A 13,786-nucleotide genomic window follows, 5' to 3' on the forward strand; every position below is an offset into this window, starting at 1 on the left:
TTCTCGTTATCATTCGTCCGATCATTCGCATGTTTCGAAAGTGTACTTGAGAAAAGTTCAAGAAGTTTTGCGGGGTAAGAACGAAAGACCATTTGACGGCTCGCAAAAATTATTTGCTAAATTAGTTGCTAATAATAGATTCTAGGAAACAATAGTTGAGCGTTTAACTTTGTAATTTTTCATGCTCTTAGCTTGGTATGTTTTTTTTTTTTTAACTCAAGGCCGAATTATTTTGGGTTGTAAGATTCTCGAAATAAATATGCAAATATCGAAGATGCAGGAATTTACGGCCAGTTTATTACATAAAGTCGAGGCTTCGTTGCGAGTAGAACGAAGAGTATAATTGAACTACTAACCGCAGTTTTCGTATGAATCATTTTTTATTGTCATTGAGACTAATAAATTCGCTGCCATTGACGCATACGTTGTATCTATGACATTCTATGAAATTATCCAAGTAATGCAGCTGACGCAACTGGTGCATTTTTATTCTTGTACGTTTCGATAAATTGATTTATTTACGATATCCGGTTTTAACTTTGTTCAATTAAAACAATTTCTCTTTTCCTTGAAGTTGTCGTAAGTAACATCCTCAACCAGTCAGCTGTTCTCGACGACTATACTCGTCGTCGCGACTTACTTTTCGCGACACATTTTACACAAACACTTTTCAAAGTTTTCGCAACAACTAATTGATTAATAGAACCGGAATTAAGACAATAAATTGAAATAATCGAGACAATAAATACAGTCGAGATAACAAACAATACAAGTACGTATCCACGTTCGAAATATTCGACTAGTTCAATTTCGCTCTCCACGTCTTGTTACAAGCACGTAACAAAAATACTTCCATTTAATGAAAAAGCCGATTCAACTCTGCGACAATGACATTAATAAATGGTATACCGAGTTCTCGTGTTAGTTCAGTTTACTCTACGAATTCCAATTCTATTCCACTTCATCCTCGTTCGCTATAAGTCTGAAGGAAAGATCTCTCTTCCTCAGGAAGTCATCGATCGATTCCATATTCCCGCAGAACGGAGCCGATAGACTCCGAACAAAGAGACTTTCATCGAAATCACAGAGAGTGGTTCGTCAATTTTTCGGAATTTACTGTGTTCTCTGCTCCGCTTCTCTTTTTAATTCTTCTTCTTCTTCTTTTTTTTCTTCCTTTTTTTTTCTCCTTCTTAGGAGGGAAGAGTCCTCGTGTTGACATCGAGTAAACTTTCTTGGCTCTCGGCTCCGACTCTGAAAGCGATCGGCCAGCACTCGATGCCGAGTAAATAAACGCCACGCGCCTCCGACACCCCGCGAACCATTATTAGCAGCGGAGAATTTGAAAGTGATCGATATTCCGTCGTCACACTGGGCCCGGCCCCTTTTATCGGATTAATGAAAGTCAAATTATCCACCCTTTCTTGCCCCGATGTTTACCAGCCCTTCTTTCAACGATCAATTTCGATTTAAGAGGAAAATGGAGCCGCGAGAGATTCCTCGTAACTCGCTATTTCTCCCACGCTCCAGGGCTCAATAATTATTTTATTACACAGTCATAGCTTTAGAACGTTGTTTTGTTCGCGTTCCACGGCCTCTGTATTTTTAATTTGTTCGCGAATAAAAAGCTTCTTTCAGCAATGGAGAACAGCGTAGGAAATATCCTTTGTCATTCGCCGTCTCCTCCACGAGACGATCGAATGTCAGTTAATCATCTTACGATACAGTTGCTTCCATGTAACGATATAACGTTCGCTTGTCGCTAGATTCTTACTTTATCATCTTTGGACGACCCTCAGGAATTTCTTTTATCTGTATGGAATTCACCAGGTGTTTGCTGTTACCTACGTTTCTCGATTCTGTACTGATATTTCATCACGTATGTGTACCATTGTCGTATCACCATGACTAAACCACATTTTTCGATGTTGGTATTATTTCGAGTAATCGTAAAAATTAATTATCTCACATTTTTACGCGTAACTGCATGCTCGCCTACCAGGTTGACACGCGAGAAATCAACGAACATTTATCTGAACTTATCGGAAGACAAATATAATGGGAGTCGGCGTTTAGATTATCGAATTTAATCGCCAGGCGCCAAGTATTAATCCAACCGACGATACACATTTTTTGCCAATACACGAAGTTTAGATAACGTGCGAACGTATTAGAAGATCAATTTGTATCGCAGATACGGGCCACTTTGGCTAATGACAATTCCATTTACTTTTACGATTGTCTCGCGAAATATCATGTCCCATTACGTTAGAAAGAAATTAAAAAATGACTATAAAACGAGAAGAAAGTACCAGCGTTTCTTGCATTAGCCTACTTCCCAAATAGAGTAATTAAAATGGACTTTCGGCCATCCGCGTCCTGTTTAACCAAAGTTTCGTATTATCCGAGATGCTTTGAACATTACCATAACTTCATCTTTTTTGTCTGACACGAAATGTTCACGCGAACAGTACAAACGTGTGAATAGTCGGGCATTGGAAAGCAGTTGATCAAATTTTCAGTCGATAAATACTTAAATAAAAAGGATGAAATAGTTAATTAGACCTAAATACAGGCACAATATTATCAAAATGTTTCCTATGATTTTATCGTACGATTTACGAACACTGATCGATCTTTCCGTATTATCCGAAACACATTTCTCTGAAATTTCCATTGAAATCTGAACTCGCTTCTCTAATTATCTTAATGCGTAACATAAGATTATATGAGAAAGGATAGATAGCAAAGAGAGGAAAAATTAGTGGAAGCTTCTTTGCAGCGAAACGATGTTAGAATCGCGTTATCGATGTTTCATGATCGCGGAAGATAACAAATTTGAAATGCACCAGCGTTTTTAACTGGCGCATCGGGCGAAACAAGTCTCAGCACGTGCGATGCAGAACCGTAAAACACGTGGCTGAATACGGCGATCGTTTAGAACGTGGATGGTGCTCGTAAATCGACGATCGTGTTTAAGACGGATGCAAGTTGCTTGCGAACTGTCCATATATGGTCACGAAAGTGAAACGAGCCTGTACAAAATTCGTTACACAATTTTCCTATCCACAAACGTCGCATATGCAAGTCAAGGTCTGACATAATTAAAGAACGTTCCATTGTATTTGCACATCTGTTCATGTGGAACGTTAGGACAGTTTTTTTTTCATATAAGACGTAATAGTTGGTTTAAATGACGAAGCAAACAATCGATAAATAGATGTTGCACGGTAACCGTGCGGAAGTAATTCAATTCTACGACAATTGTTTTGTAAATGTAGCGAGAAAAACGCGGTGAATATGAATTCAGAATAATTGAAGAAATTCTGTACTTTAACATTAACACTACCAGGCCCGATCAAACGACCAGTTTCAAAATTTGATTTCAAATTGTACGTTCATTGTTTTATTCCCTTCGTTCGTCTAACTTTATGTAAATTCTTATATTAACAAAAGTTGAGAAACTGATTAATCGGATGATACAAGAATTTGCATGAAGTTAGACGAACAAAAGAAGTAACAATGAACGTACAACTTTAAATCGAATTTTGAAGCCGATTTGACCGAGGTTGGTAAGGTTAGTGTTAACAAACGAGACACTAACAGAGCCAAAAGAAGGTTTCGATAGTGTCAAGCGTAACCTTTGCGCCGCGTAATAAATTTCTCCAGTCAGTTTCGAGTATTTCCACTTTCCACGCAAAGTAGAAGAAAGATTGAAAACTTTAGGATCGTAGGTTTAAGCAAGTTTAATTTAAAAAAGATTAATTCTATGAAAAAAGAAGAAAAAAGGTAAGAATCCAAGGTAGACCAACTATTTTTTTACGTTTTAAACATTACGCTGTAATTTCGGCAATTAGAAACTCATCGAAAGGAAAGATTCCGCGATCGAACGAGTAAATGCAGCGATAAAAAAAGTAGCTAGCAACCCTCTCGAGACGATTTCATCGCGTTCTACGGGAATCGCGATAGTTTTTGTGCATCCGTGACACAGAGATACACGAAATTGAATTTGTTGGTAGTAAAACGTTGAGGAAAGGAATCTCTGGAGGACGGTGGAATCGGTGCCGACGACGATTACGAATTTCGCGCGATCTAAGAATGCTGGCCATCGGATTCCAGCATTTTTCAGCGATCACAGGCCGGAAAACCGGTGCCCATTTAATTCCTAACCGAACGTGGCGAGCTTGGGAATGGAGAGTTGTACGCGCTGGATCGCCTGTTGGACTTGATCGCGTTTACTTTCGTCGTTTTCTTGGTAAAGCCTATGTGCCACGGGTGATTAGAGATTTGCAGTGAAAGGAAAAAAGAGGAGCGATCTTTCCGCAAGTTCTAAGAGAATATTATTTGCTCCATTTCCAAGAATATTTTAACACTAAGATTACCAGGTCCGGTCGGACGACCGGTTTCAAAATTTAATTAAAAATTGTACACTTATTGTTATTTATTTTGTTGATCTAACTTTATGTAAATTCTTATGTTATCTGATTGGTCAGTTTCTCAATTTCTGTTAATATAAGAATTAGCCCAATTAGGTTATTTGTATTCTCTTTTAATCGCGTACGATCGCAACGCGTTTAATTATTAAAGGATACGTAAACACAAGGGTAATTAACATAATGACGGAGCAAAAAGCGATGCAATTTCGAAAAAAGCTTTTCATCGAACCGATACCCTGATTGTAATGAGTTTCATCGTGTGATTAAAGGTTGGTTGAATTTCCATGTTCTACTCGGATATTATTAATATGTACAGTGATATTATACTTCGATTTTTACTCCTTTTTCCTTTTAAATACTTAATTGGCTCTGTATAGTTTGGAAATACCTGAAATGTTAGAAATTTATTGTCATAATTCCACTCTCAATTAACGCTAGCGATAATTTACAAGTAAACTGTGGACGTTCATGTAAAATTCTTATATTATCTGAATAATCAGTTTCTCAATTTTTGTTAATATACGAACTTACATAAAGTTCGATGGACAGAAGAAATAACAATAAATGTACAATTTTAAATTAAATTTTGAAACCGGTCGTTCGACCGGGTCTGGTAATTTTATTGTTAATCGTAAATCATTGGATCAGGGTGATCTTTTTAACGAAGAAATGGACATCAAAATTATTCGAAGAATGTAAAACTACGTATTTAAATCTTTTTATGAAAGATATGTATGTTTATAGAGAAATCGGATCGATATGATCGGACAGATTTTAGATGACAGTAATTACACTTTGCGCGGTCTTTTAGGACAATGTGAATGAAGTTTAGTATTCAATTTAACATACCAGTTACGTTAATTGCAATACGCCCTACAAAAATATTAATATATAATAAATATATTAACTAATAATCGTTTCAGTTTCATTATTTTAATTATGCAATTTCGAATTATATAATTGGAACACTACGGTCTTATTGCTGAAATTTCTAGCTGATGGTAATTAATACAAACTATAGATTATACTAATATGTTCTGGGAATCTTATATTGTCTTCGTAATAGCTCCTAATTACCCTTCTTCATATGAAATGTACTAATTTCGTTGATAATGTTAATTAATTCAAATCGTAGATTATAGTAATATTTTCTCGGAATCTTCTATTACCCTCGAAATAGTTTCTAATTGGCTTTCTTCATAAGGAATGTACTAATTTTGTTGGAAATATTAATTCATTCAAATCGTAGATTATACTAACATTTTGTAAAAATGTTATACTTCTCTTTGAAACAGCTTCTAATTGGCCTTCTTGATATAAAGTAATTTCATTAACATATTATAATTTTATTGTAGACTAATTTTATTGGCGATGATGATTAATTCAAGCCATAGATTATATTAATATTTTGTGGCTATATTACATTATCCTCGAAATAGTTTCTAACTTGCCTTGCAAATATAGAATACGTTAATTTTGTTGGAATATTTGGTGGAATCTTACGTTGGTAAAAATATCCTTTGTCATAGCAGGATGTACGAAGTCTTTCGTGACTGGCTGAGTGTACCATTAACTTTTCATCGCATAATTTGGTCAAAGACATCTCTCTTTTCGTCCGCAAGCGGTTGTGTCGTCGCTGATCACGATCAGCTGGAATTAAATTCTTGGAAGGACTTAAGCATGTCGTTGACAGAGACGTGGGTGTTGTTTCAAATTCCTCGTGTCTCGCCGATTACCAAATTTCTTCTTATTTGTTTCACATAACCGAAAAAAAAGGATACAGAAATTTAATCGTGCATTAACATTTATTGCAATTCGTTTTCCGCAACACGACTGAAACCAGCATCCATTAGCCCAATTAAATTATTTATATCCTGTTTTAATCGCGTACGATCGCAACGCGTTTAATTATTAAAGGATACGTAAACACAAGGGTAATTAACATAATGACGGAGCAAAAAGCGATGCAATTTCGAAAAAAGCTTTTCATCGAATCGATACCCTGATTGTAGTGTGTTTCATCGTGTGATTAAAGGTACGTTGAATTTCCATATTCTCCTCGGTTATTATTAATATGTGTAACGATATTATACTTCGATTTTTATTCGTTTTTCTTTACAAAGATCGATAAATCTCACAAAAGAAATTAATATTACATATTTATATCTTTAATCCTTAATTGGTCCTGTACAGTTCGGAAATACCTCTATGTTATAAATATATTATAATTATAATTTACAAATGTGCACGTTTACGTAAATTCATTTTTTTTTCTATGGGTACGTCTAAAGCAATGCAACTTGAAGATTTTGTTTCATTAGTTAAATGTTAATGACCATCGTATTACCTGGATATTTTATATATTTTTGCATATTATTTGTATTCTGTACATTTTTCAACTTTCCCAATCTATTCTACTTATAAGCTAATTTTATACTTTATAAGCATACTTTTAAACCTTTTATTAAAATATCACGGGTATCGTCACGTTCTTAGAAATCTAATCTAAAACTTCTAGATTAATCGTCAAACAAGTTGTCTGACCACTGAGGGCGTGTCCAGTCACGAGAGAATTTATTTCCTTTACACTATCCATTACTCATCGGCAATTAATCGAAGAATCAATCTATTCTTCCATTCGATGTCTTCTGTAATCAGGGTCGTCGTACCATCTTCGAATAGCTTCTATATTTTACTCTGGACGCTCTTAAATAATCCTCGATAATTGTCAGACGTAACAACGAGTTGAATTATCGACGACTCACGATCAGATAATTTCCCTCAACAAGCTGCTACTTTATCGTAGCTCGCAGCACGCCAGAAGGACTTTAGCGCGATTCTCACTCGCAACCGCAACTTTCTTCCTCGTTGCCCGACTTGCAGTTGATGACTCGTTCGTTATGCTTTCTTTATCCCTAGTCGCGCGTTTAACAAGACAATTCGCGTTTCGAGTTCTCGACGTGCAACGCAACGCAACGCAACGCCTCGGCGATTTTTCTTTTCGCTTCGATCGTGTTTCGCCTCGATGGAACAACTGTTCTCTCGAAACTTTCGACGAAGAAAGTGCAGCGGAATATTTGCATCTTTGAGTCGCGGAAGTGGATTGTTCACAATCGCTGACGCGAAGTCGGTATAAAGAATTATATCGGATCATCGAACAAAATGCGTGAAATAAAGTTTTGTACCAACGTATATAGCTAATGCGTTTTTATAGAATCGACGTTTCGTTGCATGATTTTTTACCATTCATTGGCAACAGCCTCGTGATAGCTTTTCCAAGGAAACTAATTTGTTTTATCGAGACATTCTTTCAAGTAGCTTTTTCTGCATCTGCTATGAGAAGTACGAGAAACCTTAAAAATAAAGGAGCAATTACGTTCTCCTATTGGAAATAATAGGAGATAAATTGGAATAAATAGGAGAACGTAAGCAACAGTGGAAACAATACGTTCCGTCTCTCGATAATTCCTCAAACTCGAATCTCTCGGAAATTAAACCTTAAACGAACAAACTTCGATCCACGTGTTCTTCTAATTTTTCTCACAAGGAGTCACCTCGTGCCCGTTTGTGCGTGTTATTTTGCCGCACCACCCTGTATATAAATATACAACCACATACATTGTCGCACGCTGTACGTCTCGCGTAATTTATTCAAGATCCGCGCAACTTCGTCATTTGATCCATTCGATCCACTAATTCCATAGAATTATATAGAATCGCCTGAATGATCCGTTTTATTCTTCCTGTAAATTCGAGAACGAACGACCAGAATTTCCTTGGTCGACGCACGGCTGCAGGAAAACCCGGAGGCAATTTGGCTGGTTGCGGAACAGCATGGTGGATGGTTTTTCGCGTAACTATAGGTGCGATAAAATCGGGGCTAACAACGATGACAACGAGCGCCGGTAGAATGAGAGGCCATCGTCTATGGCAACGGTCGCTGTCCGATTAATCAGAAATTAATAGGGCACAAGTAACGCGGCAAATTTACAGGCAAATGTTTTCACTGGTGATTAATATTCGCTCGCGTGAAAGGGGAGATCAGGGCCGTATAATCTGGCCGATCGCGTCGCACCGATGTTAAATTATTTCCACTATGTTTCCATTACGTTCCATCGATTAAACCATCGTCGTTTTCCATCCTTTAACGGTGTCGTTTTTATTTCACGGTTAAACCGTTGATATCCCATGTTCCTCTCCTCTCCTCTTCTCTTCCTCTTCCTCTCGTTCCATTCAGCTTGGTGCGCGTACGCGTGTGTAAGAGCGTGTATGTGTGTGTGCTCTGTTGTATCACACAATAGGGGAACGAACGATGGTCCATTGCGGCAGCGGAAATTAGGTGGACAAAATTCGAATTGTTTGACAAACGAAAGGGAAATAAAATATCGTTTTCATCGAGGTAACGCCTTGTTTCAGGGCTACAGCGATTACAGTTTGTTACGCAAGTTCATCTGAACTTGCTACGTTTGTCTTTCTCCCCTCGGCAAGATTAATCGAATAGACAAATGTGTTTCTATTTTGATTGTCTGAAATATGAGCTGTAACTTCTGACTCTCCAAGATGGATCGAATCGGTGAGGTGACAATCAGTACACGTTTCATAGGGTTTCGTTCTAATTATTTCGGTTGGCTCACATCGGAGTTTTGTGAATTCGATGTTTTTTTCTTTTGACAAGATCAATGGGATCGGTGAGGCGAGGAACAATGCACGTTCCGTGTGCTTTATTTGAATTATTTGAAATTTTGTGAATAACTCTTAAATAATATTTCTCTGGCAAGATTTATCGAATTGGGTTTCCTTTTTTTGGTAGACTTTTTACAATCAATTCTCATTGAGAATTATAAGTAAATTATTTTGGCATGGTAACTTGGATTATAAGAGTTTATATTTGATTCTAGTTGAATCTAATGCTCCAATCTAAAGGGTATCGTCTTTTTAGTCTGCGGATCTGGTCCGTCGTGTCAAGTAATTGGGCAACTAATGGGAATATGGCTTTGTATAGAATTATTTTACTCTGCATGTTTAAGTTGGAGCGTCTGCCAATGAGCCAGTAGAATTTTTTTACTTTTGATTTCAGTAGTCGAATTGCCGAGGTGAGAAACTATTAAGGTTTTATCTCGTAATAGAAAGAGAGGAAATGCGTGGGTGAATGTATAATAGAAAATATATTTAAGCAAGTTTAAGTATAAGTACAATGTGTATGCTAGTGCAGATCCGCACGCCAGTCTCAAAGCCATAGGTCTATGGGTATTTATACAGTTACGAAAACTGACCTGTCTGTACCTCGTTGTATCATCTATGCAAGGCATGTTCCTAGAAAAAAAAACTATGAGGCTGAGAGACTCTTCAAATTGATTTAATGCTAAACAATACTCAATGGCTTCGAGGGCTAAGAAAACTATACTTTAGAAAAGGTGTGAAGTTTTTCTGGAAGTGGGATCCACTTCAACAGAGATGACGCAGGACTCAAAGTTTATGCAACAATTGTTAATTGTAGTTGTCGATCAGTGTACGTTCCATCTGTCGTGTGTCTCATAAAGACCCGTACTTATGTAAGTATCTGTGCATAACGTAAACGTTTTCAAGATCGCTTTTTAGAATTGATACCGTAGCTTAAACCACTTTACATCCATACTTATCAGCTACTCCGTGTTATCAATTGGAACGGCATATTTATTTTCTTGATCAACGTCTTCTGGACCTTCTCGCGCACGATTTACAACTGCATATCATATATCATTTTGTTCCAATTACATCATGTTTTTAATCGATATATACGTTTGCAATAAATATCTTGTGCCTTTTATATACATTTCTATATTTGTTTCAAGTTTCATCGACGAAAATAGCGATAGTCGAGTATCATTGCAATGATTCTGTAATCGAGAGGTTGATGGTTCTGTGCGAACAAATGAATTGAAAAATATCGAATGGAATTTCGAGAAAATCGGATTTCCAGTTACGACTAAACTACCTTTAATTTGGAAAAATACAATTTCAAAACGTTTACGAACAATGGCGTGAATTTATACATCGAACCATTAACGTGAAATAAAAGTTTAGTTAATAATTAACTAATAATTAACATAAAATTTTGTGTATTAAATTCGTAGATGTACTTTCTATCAGCGTATCTAATCAGTTGAATCTTCCTATGAAGCTATTTGCAAAAAAGAAAAAAAAAGAAAATAACTTTCCCAGAAAAGATAGACATCGTACGATTTTTCAACGCACGCTGTAAATTATGAGTCGATTTCGTAATTTCTGCAATATTATGCAGTCCTGTAAGACGAATCGTCTTATATATTTCCATGATATTAGGAGGATGAAAGTGGCGCTAAAGGAACCGAAGAAAAGCAGTAAATTATAGATCGTCTCCTCGTGTTTCTGTCTAACGATGCATTTCTAAAGCGAGATTATTTCCTGTGAAATTAATCGAAAGAAACGAACAAAATGTTCGCCAAAGGCTGTGATCGTGTAAATAGCGAGGTAAACCACGAGGATCGTCGAAATAGTGGCCAGAATATATACGAGCTAATACGTACAGCGTAATCATTCTTTATCACGGCAGCTCGAATCGTTTGTGTTCCCACTGTAATATTTCTAGGTGGTTAGCGACAAAGGACACGGATAATCTTCTTTCGTGCAATATTCGGAAAAATACGTTGCCGGTTAATGCGTTTCTGGATATGTATCGTGGCAATAAACGTTGCAGAAGCTCGTTTCTTCATTCGCTACTTATCTTTTGCACCTGTTTATCTACGGCCATATTTCTGTTCCTTATGAGAATCCTCGTTTTCCCCTGTGCTGTTTAACTTTGTTATCGACAACCTCGATTTACCTAGCGCTAATTGAAAATAGTTCACCTCGTTGTCTCTGTTTGAACGAAATTCCAGATTTAGGTTTCGAGTTAGGAAAAAAATCGGTCCCCCTTGCACGATAATTTACCAATTAAGAGTAGCAGCGAATCGACGAGCGATAAATTCCGGGCTATCGCGTTCACTGCCACGCGAATTTTCTATATTTTGACCTGGTAGCTGCAACACATTGAAACATACTACGCGTGATATTTAATCTTCGCCGAAACATCACGTTGTATTTGCGCACGATTTTCTGACAATGTCGTCTAAATGATTCATATCGTTGGAAGTTTTTAATCCATGAAATTTGTCTTACTTTAGTTATTCTGAATGATTTACAAGTTTATGGTCATCACGGCTCGCCGATAACCACCGTGATAGTCGACACGTTATAGACTTGTTTCTTTCGCACGAAGTTTTTACAATTTCACAACTAATATATCGAATAATTGTAATTTGTAAACTTTCCTTCTGCAACTTTGTTCTTTTTCTTTCTTTTTTCGCGGCTAGATTTATTACCGTTATACAGAGGAATTTCTTAGTATTTGTAATTTGCGATTCGCAACTCGTATAACTTTTACGGTGATGCTAGTGCATGGAAAATTTACGTCTAATATTATCCTAAAATTCTTTAGAAGAGATTTATTCTAGATTGGATTGCGAGTTGGGAGATTTATCACAAAAATCAATATATATATGTGAGTGTGTGTGTGTGTGTGTATAATACATATATATACCGACGAGCATGCGAATAAGTAGGTTTTGTTGCCGTCAAATTATTCGTTCGACCTTCGTCCAGAGCATCTTCACTGAAATAATTACATACAGATTAAGCAACGAGGTTTCAATTACATCTCGTATCTCGTTGTTTTGTACATAAATTCGTAGCAAGGAACGACGTAGAAAGAGAAGAAGCAAAGGTCTGGAGGGTGACTAACCGCTCACGTACAGAACGTTTAGAAAAGTGACTCGTTGACTATCATTTACGATAGATAAATTAGTATTCGTATCGCTGTTAGTAGAATACTTGTATCTAGCATAAATTTACATTTAAATATCTTCGTTTCAGAGATTTAAATTTAGTTACAAGTTGCTGCGTTACATTCGTCGTCGTTTCGATCCCTCTGTCATAGACAAATATTTTACTTCCATGCTTCGCTAATATTTCATTTAAAAAATTCACATCCCAAAGCGTGTAAAAGTCATTTGTTCACGGAACTTTCATCTGCGCTTCTTCTTTCGAACGAGTATGGCAAACAGCAGTCTTTTACCGCTGTTTTTATTCGAAAGACGTAGCGAATCGTTTAGTGATCGATGGCAATCGTTTTGTATCCGTAAAAAGCGCTCGCGAAGCGGTCGAGACTGCCGATTTTTCACCTTTGTTCATTTATTCCGTCGATTTTTTTCCACCGGCTACTGGGAAAAATCGATCGATTTCGCGTTATCGTGCAAGTTTCAGCCGCGTTTCCATTTTAATTCGCCGCTGTTGCACGGCCTATTTTTCACAGCGACGATTGCTCGATTAATCCCGCCGACCAGTTTCGTTTCTGCGTATTTCATCGATCTCCCGGAACCTCGATCCTTTTAAGTTCGTTTGGTCCAGTCGTGAATATGCCTATCGGATGAAAATGGCGCAATTAGTGGAGGCAGTAAACAGAGTAAATTGCGTTGTGAACGCTCCGCAAAGGTGCTCGTAGCTGGTCGAAAGTCGAGCGGATCTTTCGCTGAACAGAAAATTTCGTCGAGCTTAACCGGTTAACCGCGGAATTTAGTTTTGGAAATCTGTCATGGGGTTAGGTCATGGAGCGCGTAGCTAAGTACGAGCGAGTATACGACGAAGCAAAGTTTTTCTTTCACGCGTATACTCGTCAAACGCAGTTAACTGGTTCGTGCGAATACAATTTTAAAACAGTATGAACGAGACGAACACGAGTTAGTCGGAATTTCAATTTAGAGAATTTAAAGTGAGAGTGATAATTAACAATTTCAAAATAGCGGTGCAAACCGATGATTTCTCATTTTCGGTTTAAGTATGTTGCTTCGAGACGTTTTCGGGATTTTCTAAATATTTTTAGGAAATGTTCAGTTTCAAATATTAAATTACAATTTAAAAATATCACGGTAAAGTTAAAAGAAGCCGAGAATTACAAATTTTGCGCGAGAGTGGTAATTAAAAAATTTGCAAAATAGCCGTGTGAGGTCAATTATTTCGCAGCGATTTCTCATTTTTGATTGAAATATCTTGCTTCGAGATCTCCTTGGGTCTTGAATTAAATTTCAAATATTAAATTACAATATTAAATTTTGCAAATTTATAATATCAAAATTACAAAGTTAGATTTTAAGTATTAAATTAAAATATCCGGCTGAAGTAAAAAGAAGCGGAGAAATTTAACGCGAGAGTAGCTAATTCGAAAAATTGCAAAATAGCAGCGCGAGATCAATTATTTCGAACAGAATATTGTCCTTTTCGATTTAAATCTTTCTCCTTTG

General features: G+C 36.8%; 1 protein-coding gene across 3 annotated transcripts in view; it reads left to right on the top strand.

Moving 5' to 3' along the window:
* Window positions 1-13,786, top strand: part of LOC117155148 (coiled-coil domain-containing protein 137) — a 97,750-nt gene that overhangs the window by 43,228 nt on the left and 40,736 nt on the right. The gene's annotated exons all lie outside the window — the stretch shown is intronic.

The sequence above is a fragment of the Bombus vancouverensis genome, chromosome 12 (genome assembly GCF_051014615.1).
Source record: "Bombus vancouverensis nearcticus chromosome 12, iyBomVanc1_principal, whole genome shotgun sequence".
Classification (NCBI taxonomy): Eukaryota; Metazoa; Arthropoda; class Insecta; order Hymenoptera; family Apidae; genus Bombus; species Bombus vancouverensis.